Consider the following 16,840-nt stretch of genomic DNA (forward strand, 5'->3'; position numbering starts at 1 on the left):
AAGATAGTACAGTTGGTAATAATTTTTCAGCTGTCCCATGTCCAGTAATGCGGATTTTTCGTATACGGTTTAAGCTACGTGTAAGCTAACGAAAATAAGATAAATGGATTCGGAAGTGGCATATTGCCGAGGGTGAACGACACCTCCAAACGCCTTCTCGCAGTCTGCTTGCTAGTGTAGGGTTTTGCAGAGCAAACACATTGCTTCTCGGAAATGGAGGCGCATGGTCAATATCTAAACTAATGTGTTGCTCAGCATCAGCACACACCGGTCAGAAATCGATTCGATTTCAAACTACACAATCTTGGACAGCTTACCCACTAATGTGAAAATATGTTTCTCACAATTGCATGTGCATGGCAGTTTTGACATTTTAACTGCTTTTTAAATATATGTAGGTTATTAGGGCAATGTCGTCATGTCGCAGATGGGCCCTGCTTTTAGCATCGGTCCGTAAATTTGGTTAGAAAATGAATTACGGCGATCTATATATCTGTACCGTTATTAATGTTGTATTCAGCGTCTAAGCTCATTTCTAGTTGAATGAAGACGTCAACAAATAAAATTAAAGCATCTGGTGCGATGAACAGCTACAGGCAAATCAAAAACAGTCAATGCATTTAGGAAAATGCACTGGCCGAAATCATTGGCCGGTGCTCTTTTGAAAATGTTTATGGCGGTCATGTTACTGTGATTCGCCAAAATCATTCAGATCATTCATTATACAGAAATTTTGGCTATATATTAACCCAAAGAAAATCTACAATAATGTTTTCGGGTACTTGTAGTGCAATAATGAATCGGTCTGATTGCATCTTTTGGGCACAGTATCGATGCTGAACAGGTTTTCGTCGGAGAACAGGATTATCATTCTTTCCTCAACATTCCTCAACAATGAAAGCCATCTCTTCAAAAGAGTCACGCGTAGTTCCTTTGCCTGTCGCGTAATGCAGTGGCGTTTCATTCCAGCTACGGAATATGCGATTATGCTTCGCACGCATTTTTCATGTCATTAAAATTTTTTTGCGTCGTTTACGAGATAGACAAGGTCTATCCTGACTGACCATAGTTTATGTGCTTTGATATAGAAAAATTGGAATCATTTTGCAATCTGTCGTGGGTTCCCCAAGGAAGCAAACTTTGGCTTTTTGCGTTTCACGAGCTCTCTATACTGCTACTACTTGGAAGTCATTTGTATTACGCTGACGATGTTAAGATGTAACTGCATGTTAAATCATTCTCAATTCTTTGTAAGTACAGCGAGGCGCACAAATAATCTGATGACAATCGTGGACCACAAGTGCAGTGTAACTAATCCAGGTTATTTTTCATTTCCACTACTCCATTTGCACTACAACGAGTTGATCGTATTGGTGACTTAGGAGCAAAGCTTGATTGTGCACTCTACCTTGAAAGTTAATAGGCAACTCAGATTCATCTACAAAATAGTAATGTGTTCCGAGAAAACTACATTGTCTTTGTTCGCTCTACTGGAGGATGGAATCATTTTTAAGTAAACTGGATTATGAGGATCATGTCTGTGCAGTAAACGTTTATACGCTACGTCGGATTTGGATCTGCTATGACTCGAAATGATCCAAAAAAGCATACGACAGCTTAATCGGACATATTGACTGTGCAAGTCTTCCGAAACAGCTGAATTTCAGCGCTCCGAAACGAACTTTCCTCATCTCGATGCGTGGAGGGCTACAGCCAGCTACGTCCAGTTAAATCCGATAAAGAACATGACAGCTCAGTTCAACTGAAGCCGCGTATGTATACAGAGGAGGAGGAAGACTTGAGTATAAACGAGCGCGAGATGGGCGACCGGTGCGGTGGAAGCAAATTCTTCGTTGTGCCTGTCAATGGCGATACCACAGGAGGAGACGGAACGGAAGTCAATCTGGAAGTACCCGCAAACGATAATAGTATCTCGGCTGCCGATCTTCAAGAGATCCGGCAAGAAGGCGGCAGTACGTTGACCAACGACTGTCCTAGATCTTGTTATGTCGTCTATCCCCAATAGACGGACCCGTGATAAACACTAGAACATTTTCAAACTTTGTAAAATCTTTTAAAAATGTCGAGAATACAGCGTGTCCACGTATCACATTTTGATGTATTTCAGGGCAGAATACGAAACAATCGAACGCAAACAGCTATGGCAGATAATGCAGATATAGAAAAACTAACGCGGCCACGATAGAGCGGTAATATGCTTCGAGTGTTTCAGGGTACTTTGCTTTCGAATCACGCAGAGGGTTACGGCATGAGCATTAGTTGATTATTATTAGTTGAGTATATTAGTTGATCCAGCGAGCAGGCATTTGAAATCATTACTAAAAATTTTAGGACAGCGGAAGCAATTTACACTAGACTGTAAACTTACTTTACTTTTTCGGCGACAATCCGCTTATCGAATCCATGCCGAATTTAGGAGCCGTCTCCACATTACTCGGTCTTGGGCTGCCACTCTCCAGTTGCCCCTAACTGCCTCGAAGTCGTCGGCCTCTGTCGGGTTCTCTGCTAAATATTGTTTTCGCTGGTCTCTCATCCGGCATCCTTGCTACATGACCAGCCCACTGTAGCCTGCCGTATTTTAGTCGCTTCACAATATCCGCATCTTTGTACACTTGGTATATTTCATGATTCATGCGCCTGCGCCACACACCTTCGTCTAATATGCCGCCAAGAATTGATCGCAGGATCTTACGCTAGAAAACGCCAAGAGCTCGTCGGTCGCTCGCTTTCAACGTCCACGCTTCGTGGTCGTAGAGTATCACCGGGAGAATTAGCGTCTTATAGAGCGCGAGTTTTGAACGGAGTTGTAGGCTACGGGACCTCAGCTGGTTACGTACCCCGAAGAAGGTTCTGTTGGCAGCTGCTATCCACCTTTTCACTTCACGGCTCACATCGTTGTCACATGTCACTAACGTACTAAGGTAAACAAATTCGTCAACCACTTCAAAAGTATCTCTATCTATTACCACCGCAGTTCCAACACCCGAAGGGCTACCACGCTCTCTACCAGCCACCATAACCTTTATTTTGGTAGAATTTATGATAAGCCCTATCCTCGCAGCTTCCTCCTTAAGATGCTTCTTCCACAGCTCTACGGTTAACACCGATGATATCGATGTCGTCCGCGAACCCTAGGAGCATATGAGATTTCGTATTCGCCAACGAAGGTTTCCTACAATGGCCTCAGTCTGAGAAACAGGATGCGGGAGACAATTTTGTATGCAGAATTGGGGAGAGTAAAACCTGGATAATTGCTGCATATGAGTCGATGGTCCTTTTTGTAAATTGGTCATATGAGACCTTCCAACCAGTCCGTAGGTAATTCCTCCTCAGTCCATACCTTTAGTATAACCTGATGGGTTGCACAATACAGCCGTTCGCTCCCGACTTTCAAAAGTTCGGCGGGGATGCCGTCCTTTCCAGCTGCTTTGCCGTTTTTCAGCTCTCTCGCTGCTTTCCTAACCTCGTCCAAAGTTGGTGGATCCACAGCTTGTCCATCATCGACAATCGTTATCTTGTTTCTGTTGACCATTCCATCTTGTTCACCATTCAACAATGCATCGAAATATTGTTTCCAACGCCTAGCCACCTCCGATCTTTCGGTAATCAGGTTCCCCTCCTTGTCGTTGCACATAACCTGATTCCGTTGATCGTATTAAAGAACCTTCTCGTATCGTGCCTCTCGAAGCAATTCTCCGCCTCCGCAAGAACGCGATCCCTGTGCTGACGTTTCTTACGACGGTGAAGTTTCTTTTCGGCAGCTCTGCATCTCGGTATCTCTCTCTCTGCTCTGGCGTGTCGCAGTTGCAAAATGTGACGTCTGACTCGATTCTTCTCATCAGTCACTCGCTGGCATTCAAACCACTCACTGGAAGTGGCTGCAGCAGTAGTACCCAACACTTCCCGCGCTGTAGTACTGATCGCCTCGTGGATGTGCCTCCACTGTTCGTTCAGGTTCTCTCCGAGATGTTCACCGATCCGCTCATCAGTCTTCCGAGAGTACTCTGCAGCAACTCCCTCCGCTGATAACCGCCGAATGTTCAGTCGTATCTGCCTCGTTGGCTTCGATTTGAATACGTTGGACAACCGGGCGCGGGTCTTGCTTACTACGAGATAGTGGTCCGAGTCAACGTTTGATCCCCGGAAGGATCGCACGTCTGCGACATCGGAAAAGTGCCGGCCATCTACCAGAACGTGGTCGATCTGAGAGCAGGCCTCTCCAGTAGGGTGTTTCCAAGTGTGCTTCCGAATGTTCCATCGTGCAAAATGGGTACTACAGATAACCATTCCCCTGGATGAAGTGAAGTTGCTTAGCCTCAGGTCATTGTCGTTTGTGGTAGGATGAAGGCTTTCTCTACCAATAACGGGACGAAAGCACTCTTCACATCCGACCTGTGCATTTGTATCCCCGATGACGATCTTTATGTCATGTCTTGGGCACTCTCCATATGTCCTGTCGAGAAGATCATAGAATGCCTCTTTTACGTCATCGGGCTTGTCGTTCGTCGATGCGTACACATTTATCAGACTGTAGTTAAAGAATTTGCTCTTAATTCTCAACACGCATAGACGGTCATTGATGGGCCTCCACCTAATGACACGCTGATTTGTTTTCCATGTAATACGAATCCGACTCCGTGCTCTGCTTTATCGCCGCCACTGTAATACCTGTGTGTGATACCTAAATGCCGTGCCTGCAATAGGATCTACTGGAACCTCGACCTTGATCTTCTGCAGCTCTCTTGCCAAGATACACGCGCGTGTCGGTTCAAGTAGAGTCCTGACATTTCAAGTACCAAGTTTCCAATAATCGTTGTCCTTTTTCTTTTGCCCGGGTCCATGCCGATTATCCGGTTGTAGTTCCTTTCCTGAATTTCTCCTAGCGAAAGTTGTTTAAGCATACTGCCTTACAGGCCTGCTGTCTTGGGTATAACTGGCGAGACACAGCGTTTCATAAGTCAGCCGTCCGCTTCGGATCAGTCGCTGTTGTATGCCGCCCTTTACTTGGGATACAGCCGCATACCTGGTACGGAAACGGTGAGTCACCGTGCAGTGGAATCACCGTCGCGAGCCGCTCCTAACCTGGAGTCAGACGCTTACGGCTGGCAAGGCTGTCCCTTTTGCCAACACCCAGCAGATGCATGAGTGCCTCCTTCCCTGTCGGTATACGACCTTAGTTACCACCGGGGTTAGTTACCCTATCTCCACCAAGGTTGCTCGTATTCCGGCTGGTACCACGAGGAGGTAGGGAGAGGAGTTGCTGGATAAGAGGCTAGTGACCACTGCGGGGTCTATTTTATAACTGCAGGTACGCGGGGTACCGAGGTTACGCATTACCCAGCCATTTACCAGCCGTTTGTAACTATAGTTTGTAACTATAGCAGTGCACAAATAGTCTGTTGACAATTATGGGCCTCAAGTGGCCGTAATCCCGGTGCACCGCAAACTAACCCAGTTTATTTTCTGTTTCTACTACTACTTTTGTTCTGCAGCGGGTGGATCGTTTTCGTGACCTAGGAGTAAAGCTTCATTGTGCATTCTACCTTGAAGGCTAATAGTCAGATCTGCGGAATAGCAGTGAGCTTCGAGAGATTTGCATTGTTTTCGCTCGTTCTATTCTACCAGATTACTGCTATGGTTCGAAATGATCCAAAAGAACCGGACAACAGCTCAAGTTACATATCGGACATATTGACTGTGCAAGCCTTTCGAAACAACTGAATTTCAGCGTTCCGAAATGAACTTTTCGAACAGAGAATTTTCCTCATCTCGATGCACGGAGAACTACAGCAAGCTACGGCCAGTTAAATCCGATAAGGTACATGGGAACTCAGGTCAACTGAAGCCTAATACGTTTATGGACGAGGAAGGAAACCTGATCACAAACAAGCGTGAGGTGGCCGACCGGTGTAAATAGTTCTTTGATGAGCCTGTCAATGGCAGTACAACAGAAGGAAGCGGAACGAAAGTCAGTCTGAGAGTGCCCGCAAACGATAATAACGTCCTGGCTGCCGACCTCGAAAAGATCCGGCGAAAAATCGGACACCTTAAAACTAATGCAGCCGCTGGATAGAACCGACTTTCGGCAGAGCTCTACGAACATGGTAAGGAACGATTAGCTCCGGCAGTTCACTGAATAATTTCGAGGAGGCGAGAAAGAGAAACTATCAAAGCAATGGAAGATGTGATTTGTCCCATCTACAAAAACGGCTCGATTGTTGTAATTACCGCGGCAGTATGCTGATCAACGCCAGCCTACAAGGTGCTCACCCAGAGCTTGTTATGTCGTCTATGCGCAATAATGTCGCAAGAAATGACGGGATTTCAAGGCGGCACACGGTACAGTCGAGCACGAACAGGTATTGCAGATAATGCACGACAACGGTTATATTATTAAACAACGTTATTGAAGGAGCAATCCGGCGAGCGGACATCGAAACAAGAGGAACGATCCTTTAAAAAATTAGCCAAATCCTTGCCTTCGCACAGATAATTATTACTGAAAACATTGGGACGGTTGAGTCAATCTACGTTAGACTAAAACTAGAAGCTAGAACTATTAAGCTATGAATCAAGGCGTAAAAAATCAAATATATGGTAAGAATAGAAAACAACGTTTGCCTTCTACGGACGTATAAACTAGAAGTACTAGTTGATACGTTCTTATAATTGGGATCTCTGGTCTCCGCCGACAATAATACGAGTCCTGTGATGAGGCCTCCCTGCCCCTGAAATGTGTTTTACCCGCAGACACATATAGACGAATCTACCCTTCAGAGTTCATTAGACACGATGAATCATCGGATGATGAGAATTCCTCTTGGTTCAGAGTTCTGAACCAGTCGCGACCTTCAGAACGAGTCGATACATTTGACATTCCATCGGTTACCTAAAGGAGCAGGATGAGCCAAAGTCAAAGAAAGACTTTATGACAAAGTCACTGCATACGAAACTCGCATTCTCTGGAATTTCGCCATCGAACTTCCCGAATCGTTGTAATTTCGATGGCGGTTGGTGATAGTTCTCAAGCAAGCAAGCCAGCCCGTTGCGGTTCATGAATTATTCAGACTTTACAAGTACCGAGTTTCCAATCGTTTACCTCGAGTCGGTTTCGTATTGCTTCCTAGAATAGATCCAAGAATTACTATTATCATTACCTGCGTCGCTATACCCACATCCTGGCGACGGGATGGTAAATATTCATCGCACAGCCGACGCAAGACAGATGAGTATCTGGTTAGGACCCTCCGAGCAGCTCTGAGTACATTTGACGTTTACCAAGAGGCGAACTACCTCGCATTGCATTTTACAAGCTGCATTGCAGTGACAAACTCTGCGAGTCTAAATCTATCCACAGAATAGATTGATCAGGTTTGCCCTGAAATTCTGGATGGGACGCAGCTGAGGTACGTTAAGGGGGTTCGCCGACTTTTGTAACCGGCCAGTATCTCTTGATGAACGACGCAACTTCTGGCAGGCACTTCGTATTATAAATTTTCCTGTTCACGGCCAGTCCGGAGTGTGTGAAATGAACTTCACTTCCTTCTTGGTGGAAGTAAAATATGAAGTGCCCTGCCAATCGTTGCCATCCAGGGTTAGAAAGGTCTCGTTGTCCATCACCACCGCCACGTCGCGATTCGCCGGAAAAATCGATTTGACCATCTTATTCAGCCGCTGCCGCTGCGTCATTACCAGCAGCTCCGAGATCAGAGGACAGGACCGCCGCTTCCTGATAAGTATTTACATGTTCGCCAGGTACTTTTTCACTGTTTGGACGATTCCAAGGACCTCCCGGCCAAGCGCACGCAGCGATGTAACCACTTTTCCCTCCGTCTTCCTCTTCGGCATCCTTTGAAGCTTCTTGTCGCCCAGGGTTGTCGGCCGTCCGAAATCGGGCTCTCTTTTGATGCTCTGATTGCTGTTTAATAGTGCCAAGACGTTGTAGATGCCGGAATGGGCGTATCTGGCGTCCACAAAGTGCCGCGCGATGTTCGTTTTCGACTCGGCGGGGTACCGTTCTTCGAACGCGCACACTTCTGAACGGAGTAGTTTCACTGTTTTCGCCATCACGATCACGGTTAGAGTTCGTCTGATAGAGCTGTCAAATTTTTTCTGCTGACTCATGGGTTACTACGACTGATGCTGCATGGGTAGTTTCGTCAGTGCGTGTAAAGGTAAACCCATGAAAAGTCGGCAATTTCCACCTGTTTTTTTTTTAATGCAACCTACAATGTTATGTTGTGTTGTGGGTTCAAATCCGGTTATAATCTTAGTAGATTATAGCTTGGTTCGACCCATAGACCTTCCAGCATTGGACAAAAGGTAGAAGTCACAACAACTACTTGTTAAGCGTAGCTACCAATAGCCCTTCCCTCCTCTTTCCATTCCATTCAAAAAAAATTCATTACTTTCTCCTACCGTCCGTCCATCAATTGTAGAACCACTGTTTCAAAAAAATATTAACGTCCTTTGAATGTTTCTTCGCTTTTGGATGGTGTCTATTCCTAGAAACCAGCTCATTTGGATTTTTCTAAGGAAGGAGTCTTAAAGCACATCTAATGAATCTCGATTGGACTTTTCCGATTCTGTAGATCCAATTGTTGCGGAATGTGGAGTGCGTTAGCTGCTGGTTCCAACACAGGCACAGGCAGCATGGATCGCAGAATTCAACTCAGATACAGAAAATGAATTTGTCGATGATATGACTAAAATGCTTCCGGCAGCTTAGTTCTGAGTCTACCAAACCCCTAAGGTCATGGAAAACATTTGATCTCTCTATTTTTTCGTTTCCTATTCTATGTCTCCTTTGAATTGAGTTCTTTTTCCTCGTCAACGTGATTACGGAGCATTTCGCCATGCTGATAATCATGAAATTGTCTGTGTCCCAGTCGTAAAACGTGCCAAGGATTTTTTGCAACAACTGACAGTCTGAGAGAGCACTGATAGTCCAGAAGATTTAGAGATCGTCAGCATCAGTTTGCAACCTTTCGGTAACACCTGGCAGACGTCATTAAAGAATATGATAAACAACAATGGTCCTAAATCGCTACCTTGTGGATTAAGGGATTAAGAAATTCATCTGATTCCATTAATCCCAATTTGACGCAGAGTCGGCGATTAGTCAGATACGACTATTTACTATTTTTATAGCAATTATATTTGAAAAATCGTAGCTTCAGTATCGCTCCAAAATTATGTCTAAGGATGAGTTATAAGAAAATTGATTTAAATATGAAACAATTATACACTGAAAAAAAAAATTATTTTATTTTTCAAAAGCTAGAAAAACATCTTGTCTTCAAAAAACTATTCTAAGATGGAGAACAGATTTTGTAGAAAGACGACTTTTGTGAGTTTTTTAAAGTAAGGATTTTTCATGATGCATAGGGTAGAAGCACCAGTAGAGTAGAGCGGGGCATAAGTGCGATATTTGCAGTTATCATCAATTTTCGTGAGATATAAAGAAGGACAACAACAAAATATATTTTATAGTGATGTAGTAACTCAATATCTCCACATTCAACTTTAAATCATCTGGAATAATAGTGTTATGCAAAATAAATTCTTCATTTTTCTGAACAAGTGTCGATTCGCACTTTTACCCCACTAGCGGGGCAAAAGTGCAAAGCTCGAATCCATCAAATTAGCACAACAGCAGCTAACAGAACCATATTATCTTCAATCTGCGGTATGTTTCGGTAAGGAGTATCCTCTCTTTGCTCCTTTTCTATTTTGCGTTGGTGTATTGCAGCTTCCGTCAAATCGAAACTTTTCAAAACATTCGTTTATTGTTTCATCAGCGAAAAGACATTGTTTTCATTCGGCCAACATCTGTAGAGCACACAGTTTCCTGGAGATGTTCCATTTCTAGTATATATAAGCTACACATTTTTGTCTTGTCCATGAATCGCACTTTTACCCCGCTAGGCGTTTACGGGGTTTGATTAAATTATGGAAAAGCGAAATATATTTTGTAAATTCTTTTCACCGTATTTTCAAAACAGAAATGTGAGTGATGTAAAACGTTGCTACAAATTTTCAACAAGTAATATCCATCATCGGGAGGATCGTGTTTGCCGTATAACGAAAAAATACATCAAAACCGCCCTGAAATAACATTTGCACAAATAACACAGCAACTATGCTTCATAAACAACCACAGTACGATAGATTCAAGCTGTCAAAGTAGTCACCGATCCATGCCAATGTATTCGCACTTTTGCCCCTCCTTACTCTAATAGTGCTCCAGTGTGGTAAATATGTGCAAAAAAAATATATATTTATTTCGCGTATTTAACTTATATTTTATATTTGTATATTTGTCTTATTTGCTCAAAAATTTTCGGTATTTTAATAAAAAAAAAAATGAAAAAAGAAAATTGAGAAACGTGATTTGTTCCAATAATAGTGGTAATGTTCCTGTTATTGTGGAAGATGTTCCTGTAACGATGGAATTCCAATTTCTGCCTTTGCAATAGCTCATCTATGAGTGTACTCTTCATATTTTTATTCATGTAATTAAGATGTACTCGTCTGCCAATAACTTGGAATTTAATCATAGATAAAAGTTACGACTGTTACTGCAAAATATTTAATCTGGCGTTACCACTATTATTGGAGCATGAATCCTAAGGTTGTTCCAAAAGTAGAAATAGGGTTTTGATTCCCAAAACAAATCAATAAAAAGTCATTGTTATTTTGAGTTCCAGAAGTTAACCAAATTTATAACAAAAACCCGATTTAATCCACCTATTGGTGAAAGGAACCTTTGTTATACCATATCATATGTCATTTGAGATAGAATTCGACACGCCTTCGGAACATAATTAAACTTTTTGATAACACTCACTATGGCAGTTATCATCAATACATATGCATGTGTATGCAATATACTGATAAATTTGCATAATATTTGAAAGCAATCAAAAAATGTCTCCCTTTTATTTGTAATTTGTTATTTTAAGATAATAGCGGGGTCGCATTCTGGGGTTAGAAACTGTTTAAGTTAGAAACTGACCGTTTTTCTTGCACATTTTATACCACTACCAATGGTCTAGTTGTGCAATTTCGAGTACTTGGAGGTGTCGCATGACGGATTTGTTATGATTCAAGGTGCTTCTATGTTCAAGTTTCATATATTCCGGAATTGTTCCGGACATATTTTTGGAACCGTACATCCGTTCCAAATTCTGTTCAATAGAATTCTTCTAGGCCACAAAACTTTGCGTTTGGTAGTTATTCAGTCAAATCGGTCCAGGTATTTCCTAAAAGCAGCTGTTCATTGTTATATTTTCACTACTGAGACTGTTATGCCGTTTTTTGTAACTTGTGACTGACATAGTTTGATATTTTTTTCAAAATTTTGGGAGCAAACTTAACATTACTGTTTGAAATATTGAAAGCATGAACAATTTAAAGATGATTCCTAGGCTTATCTCAAAAGTGGTGAAATTCACATGGGACTGTTATGCATTTATGGGCAGTAATGGTAGTTATCATCAACACATATGCATGTGTATGTAATATACTGATAAATTTGTAGAATATTTTTTTCTTGGGCAGAATTGATATTTAAGGGGGAGCCTTTTATCTTCAGAAATGTTGAGCCCAGAGTATTTTTCGGTACGTGGTCTCGTTGAGAATTTACAGTAAAACTGAGGGATCGCTTGAAGGGAAGTGCAATGCTGTACCTACAATAGTTTAAACGCTCTCCTCGAAACCATATGTTTTCAGCGACGGTGCGTGTATCTCAGTATCTAGAGGACTGATTTGGCTGATTTTTAATTTGACGTGTAAAAATTAATTATCTAAATTGTGACGTAGCCGCTTTTCGATATCTCAATTTTTCAATTTTCGCTGCATTTATAAAAAAAAATCGTTACTCTTCGCAACCAGTAAGAGGTAGATAGTTACTATGTACAGCAAAGTTGTTTATTTTATTGTGTTCTACAACTTTTGTGGAGACACTGTACTTTTTTGGACGTATTTAAAAACACAAAAATTTGTAACACCCTAATAGGTAGATTTACGGTTACCCTAATAATGTAGAAAGTTACGCCATATTTTTTAAATAAACTCTTTCAAAGACACACTACCTGTAAAATTAAGCATTTTTGCGCTCTAGAGCACATGATCGCGTGTTTTTCTATTTGGATCATATCAGTAAAGTTTGCTTAAATAATTTCAATAATGTTTTTCAAATAACTTTTGATTAGTAAAGCCAATTCTAATGAAATTTGGCAGATATGTTCACAGCGTTAAGGCCTCTCGTTTGATACTAAGATAATTGAAATCTGATTAATTATCTGGTTAAAATCGTTATGAATTGTAAATTTTATTATTCTGTACACGACTGCTCATAACTTTCAAATTAAACATCCAATCAAAAAACAAATCAATAGTGATCTATGAGGCTATATAACCTACCAAATGAGACTAATAGCGCATAAATCGGTTTGGCCATCTCTGAGAAACGTTCGACTAATTGACACCTTGAAAAAGCACATTTTTAAGCATAACTTTTGAACCGCTTGATTGTTTTCGATAAAACTCTCCCAAAAAATTTGCAGTAGCAAGAGCCTTCATTTGATACTAAAATTGTTGAAATCGGTTGAGCGGTTCCGGAGAAAATCATGTCACGTAATTTTAACATTTTTGCTTATAACTTTTAAACAAAATGTCGGACCGCAAAACCATTCAATAGTGATCTACAAGGTTATAACATCTTTCAAATAAGCGTAATAGCAAACGAATCGGTTCAGCCATCTCCGAGAAACAGACGACTAAAGTCAAGCGTCACACACACACATACACACACACACATACACACACACACACATACACACACACACACATACACACACACACATACACACACACACATACACATACACACACACACATACACACACACACACATACACACACACACACACACACACACACACACACACACACACACACACACACACACACACACACACACACATACACACACACACACATACACACACACACACACACACACACACACACACACACACACACACACACACACACACACACACACACACACACACACACACACACACACACACACACACACACACACACACACACACACACACACACACACACACACACACACACACACACACACACACACACACACACACACACACACACACACACAGACATTGCTCAATTCGTCGAACCTTATCGATTGGTATATGTGACTCGGCCCTCCGTGCCTCGGATCAACTTTGTGTTTTTCGACCAATTTTTAAACCTTTGTTATAGTATAACAAAGGTAAAAATGCTAGTAGTAATTATCTTTCTAAATGCACCCGTATTCAAGATGTTTAAAAAAAATTTAACCAATTTAATTTTTTAATTTTATTCACGCTTTTTACTTTTGTTATACTGTAACAAAGATTTAGAAATTGGTCGAAAAACACGAAATTGATCCGAGGCCCGGAGGGCCGAGTGGCGTAAGGGAGAGTAGTCAACAGTGAAACAACAGGAACAGTTAGACATCGGGAATAACTTCGCCATAAAACATACAAGATTCATGATATTTTCCTGCAAAGTAAAGTTTGTGAATCTATATCACATAATACAGTTTGAGAAAAATTTGTTAATTTTTTAGAATATTTTTCAACAAAAGTCGTTTTTAAGGGGGTCAAAGTAAATCTTATTGCGATCATTTTCAGGTGATTTTTAATGGCAAATCGCACAACTAATCCAAATTAAACTTACTATATGGCATCTCATAGGAATGAGAGATAAAAATAAAAAATATAAGACCATCGAATTGTTTGCCACCACTATTTCACTAATTCTTATAAAACATTCCTATTGGGAACAGTGAGACAAACAGATGTGGGTAATTTTCAAAAAAAAAAATTGTGTTGAATTGTAAACCAATCCATATGAATTGATTGTAAATGAGTTTCGAAGTGTAAGTTGAAGGTCAGATAACCAGGATTGGACCTTTATATGAATATAAATGTAGCTGTGAGAAAAATCGGAATTTTTATTAATGCACAACAATAATGTAACCTTTATGCACAAAATAAACAGTACGACCACTAAACTATTCTTTGTAACCAAAAAATATGGTTTAAGTTTAATTCTAATATGTGTCTCAGTATTCAATACTCGTTGTCTCACTGTTCCCCAGTAGGTGGGAAAAAAACCCACCTTCACATTTGCGTTTGTAACTATTTAAGCTTTCAACCAAAAGTGCTGAAACTTTTTTTCAGACAACCAGAAGGATATACCTTTCAAATGGATTGAAGACCTCGTTGGTAACTATCACCAAAAACTTTTTTAAAAGTTTTGGAAAAAAGTGTTTCACTGTAGACGTCTCTCCCCTATACCAATCGATAGAGTTCGACGAACTGAGCAATGTTTGTGTGTGTGTGTGTGTGTGTGTGTGTGTGTGTGTGTGTGTGTGTGTGTGTGTGTGTGTGTGTGTGTGTGTGTGTGTGTGTGTGTGTGTGTGTGTGTGTGTGTGTGTGTGTGTGTGTGTGTGTGTGTGTGTGTGTGTGTGTGTGTGTGTGTGTGTGTGTGTGTGTGTGTGTGTGTGTGTGTGTGTGTGTGTGTGTGTGTGTGTGTGTGTGTGTGTGTGTGTAAGTGTGTGTGACGCTTGACTTTAGTCGTCTGTTTCTCGGAGATGGCTGAACCGATTTGATCGCCGTTAAACTTGCTTGAAAGGTGTTACTGCCTTGTAGATCACAATTGAATTGCCTTGCGGTCCGACGTTTCGTTTAAAAATTATAAGTAAAATAAGAAAATTACGTGACACGTTTTTGGGGGAGTTTTGTCGGAAACAAAAATTCAGTTCAAAAGTTATGTTTAAAAATGTGTTTTTACCAAGTGTCAATTGGTCGAACGTTTCTCCGAGATGGCCGAACCGATTTATGCACTATTAATCTTGTTTGAATGGTAATATAGCCTCATAGGTCACTATTGATTTGTTTTCAGATTGGGCGTTTAATTTGGAAGTTATGAGTAATCGTATGTAACACAATAAAATTTACAATAATGTATAATGATTTTAACCAGATGAATCAGATTTTAATTATTTTAGTATCAAACGAGAGGTCTTAACGCTCTGAACATATCTGCCCAATTTGACCAGAAATGGTCTTGCCGGTTAAAAGTTATTTGATAAAAATTTGATGAAATTGCTTAAGAAAACTTTATTGATATGAATCAAAGAGAATGCACAGCGGGGCCAAAACTCAAAAACACGAGCGTAAAAAATCATGATTTTTCAAGGGGTGTGTCTTTAGAGAAGTTTATTAAGCGCATCTTTTTACATTATTAGGATGACCGAGAATCCACCTATTGGGGTGACACAAATTTTTCATATTTTCAGTGCATCCGAAACATAAAGTGTCTTAATAAAAGTTATAGAACATAGTAAAATAAGCAACTTTGCTGAATATAGAAACTGTTTATCTCTTAGTAGTTGCGAAATATATTGATTGGTTTATAAAAGCACTTAAGGACTCTACTCTGTAAAGTCGTCATATAATGGAATTTCGTAATTTTTTCAGATGTTGGAATTAAAGTTAAGTGTGGCGTTTTGTATTTGAATAAATGTTTTGTAATTTTTGGATGCAAAAATAGTGATTATTACAGTGTTGGCAACTGAGCGCGTGAATGCTCACTAGAAATCACAAATTCGAAACATAAATTAATATCTAGCGATAATTGAAAATTCGAAAAATTATCAAAATGGCAGCCTTTTTTTACAATCGATTTTTTTTTCAACTTTCCAGAGTAGCGTTGGCTCCGCAAATCTCAATAACTGACCAATAACTTTGCATACGATTTGTTATTGCTTTCGTTAGAAAGACACATTTTCCACTGAGATATTTAGTACATTAAATGTAAAATAGTATATTAAATACGTACTGATTATATATGACACAACGTTAGCAAGAGTTGAATTATGTTCCGAAGACTTGTCGATTTCTAATTCAAATGACAAATAAGATGATATAACAAAGCTTCCTTTCACCAATAGGTGGATTTAATCGGGTTTTTAATATGTTATTTGTATTGTGACACACAGTCTAGGCACAGAGAACAGACAATTATGTTCATATAAAATTTCTTTCAAATGGTGTGTAAGATTTTGAATAAAACACTAGCGACATCTATCTCAGGGTGCACCAGTTGCGCTTCGTCCATGTTGCCATATTCAATATATTTTCTTGCGATGTTCTATATATTTGAACAACTGGCAACTCCAATGTCAGTTACTCTAGCAACGACTGTGGTTGTTTATTGAAAGACAACATGAATGTATTTTTACAAAACTTGTACATGGTGAAAAGCGTTTGGCGCAAGGTAGGTCAAAAGAAATATTTTATATTCTTAGCTAATAACAATGTTTTTTTGCTTTTCAATCATAGTCAATTTTCCAATCTTGATGTTTAAATGCACAATGCCTGATGCCGTGGAAAACCGGCACCCGACGGTTAAGTTGGATTTGGAGATGTTATAGTACTTACTTACTCACTTGATTTGTAAGCTTATCCCCCTAGCCTTCGTTTTTAGTTTGGCGGAGATTGCCTCCGCCGTCCCAAGGTTTCTAGTAATGATGTCGAGGTCGTCTGCGAAGGCTAGGATTTGGCTACTCTAGCTGAAGATCGTTCCTCTCGTTTCGATGCCCACTTGCCGGATCACACCTTCAATAGCGTTATTGAAAAACATACAAAACAATCCATCCTCTTGCCGCAACCCCCTGCGCGATTCGAAAGGACTCAAGAGTGTCCCCGAAACGCGTACGTAGCACATCACT

At 40.6% G+C, this 16,840-nt stretch overlaps 1 protein-coding gene across 1 annotated transcript in view; it reads left to right on the forward strand.

The window, feature by feature from the left end:
- LOC128737863 (5'-AMP-activated serine/threonine-protein kinase catalytic subunit alpha) overlaps positions 1-16,840 on the forward strand; it is a 57,709-nt gene that overhangs the window by 20,090 nt on the left and 20,779 nt on the right. The gene's annotated exons all lie outside the window — the stretch shown is intronic.

Source organism: Sabethes cyaneus, chromosome 2 (assembly GCF_943734655.1).
Source record: "Sabethes cyaneus chromosome 2, idSabCyanKW18_F2, whole genome shotgun sequence".
In the NCBI taxonomy this organism is placed as follows: Eukaryota; Metazoa; Arthropoda; class Insecta; order Diptera; family Culicidae; genus Sabethes; species Sabethes cyaneus.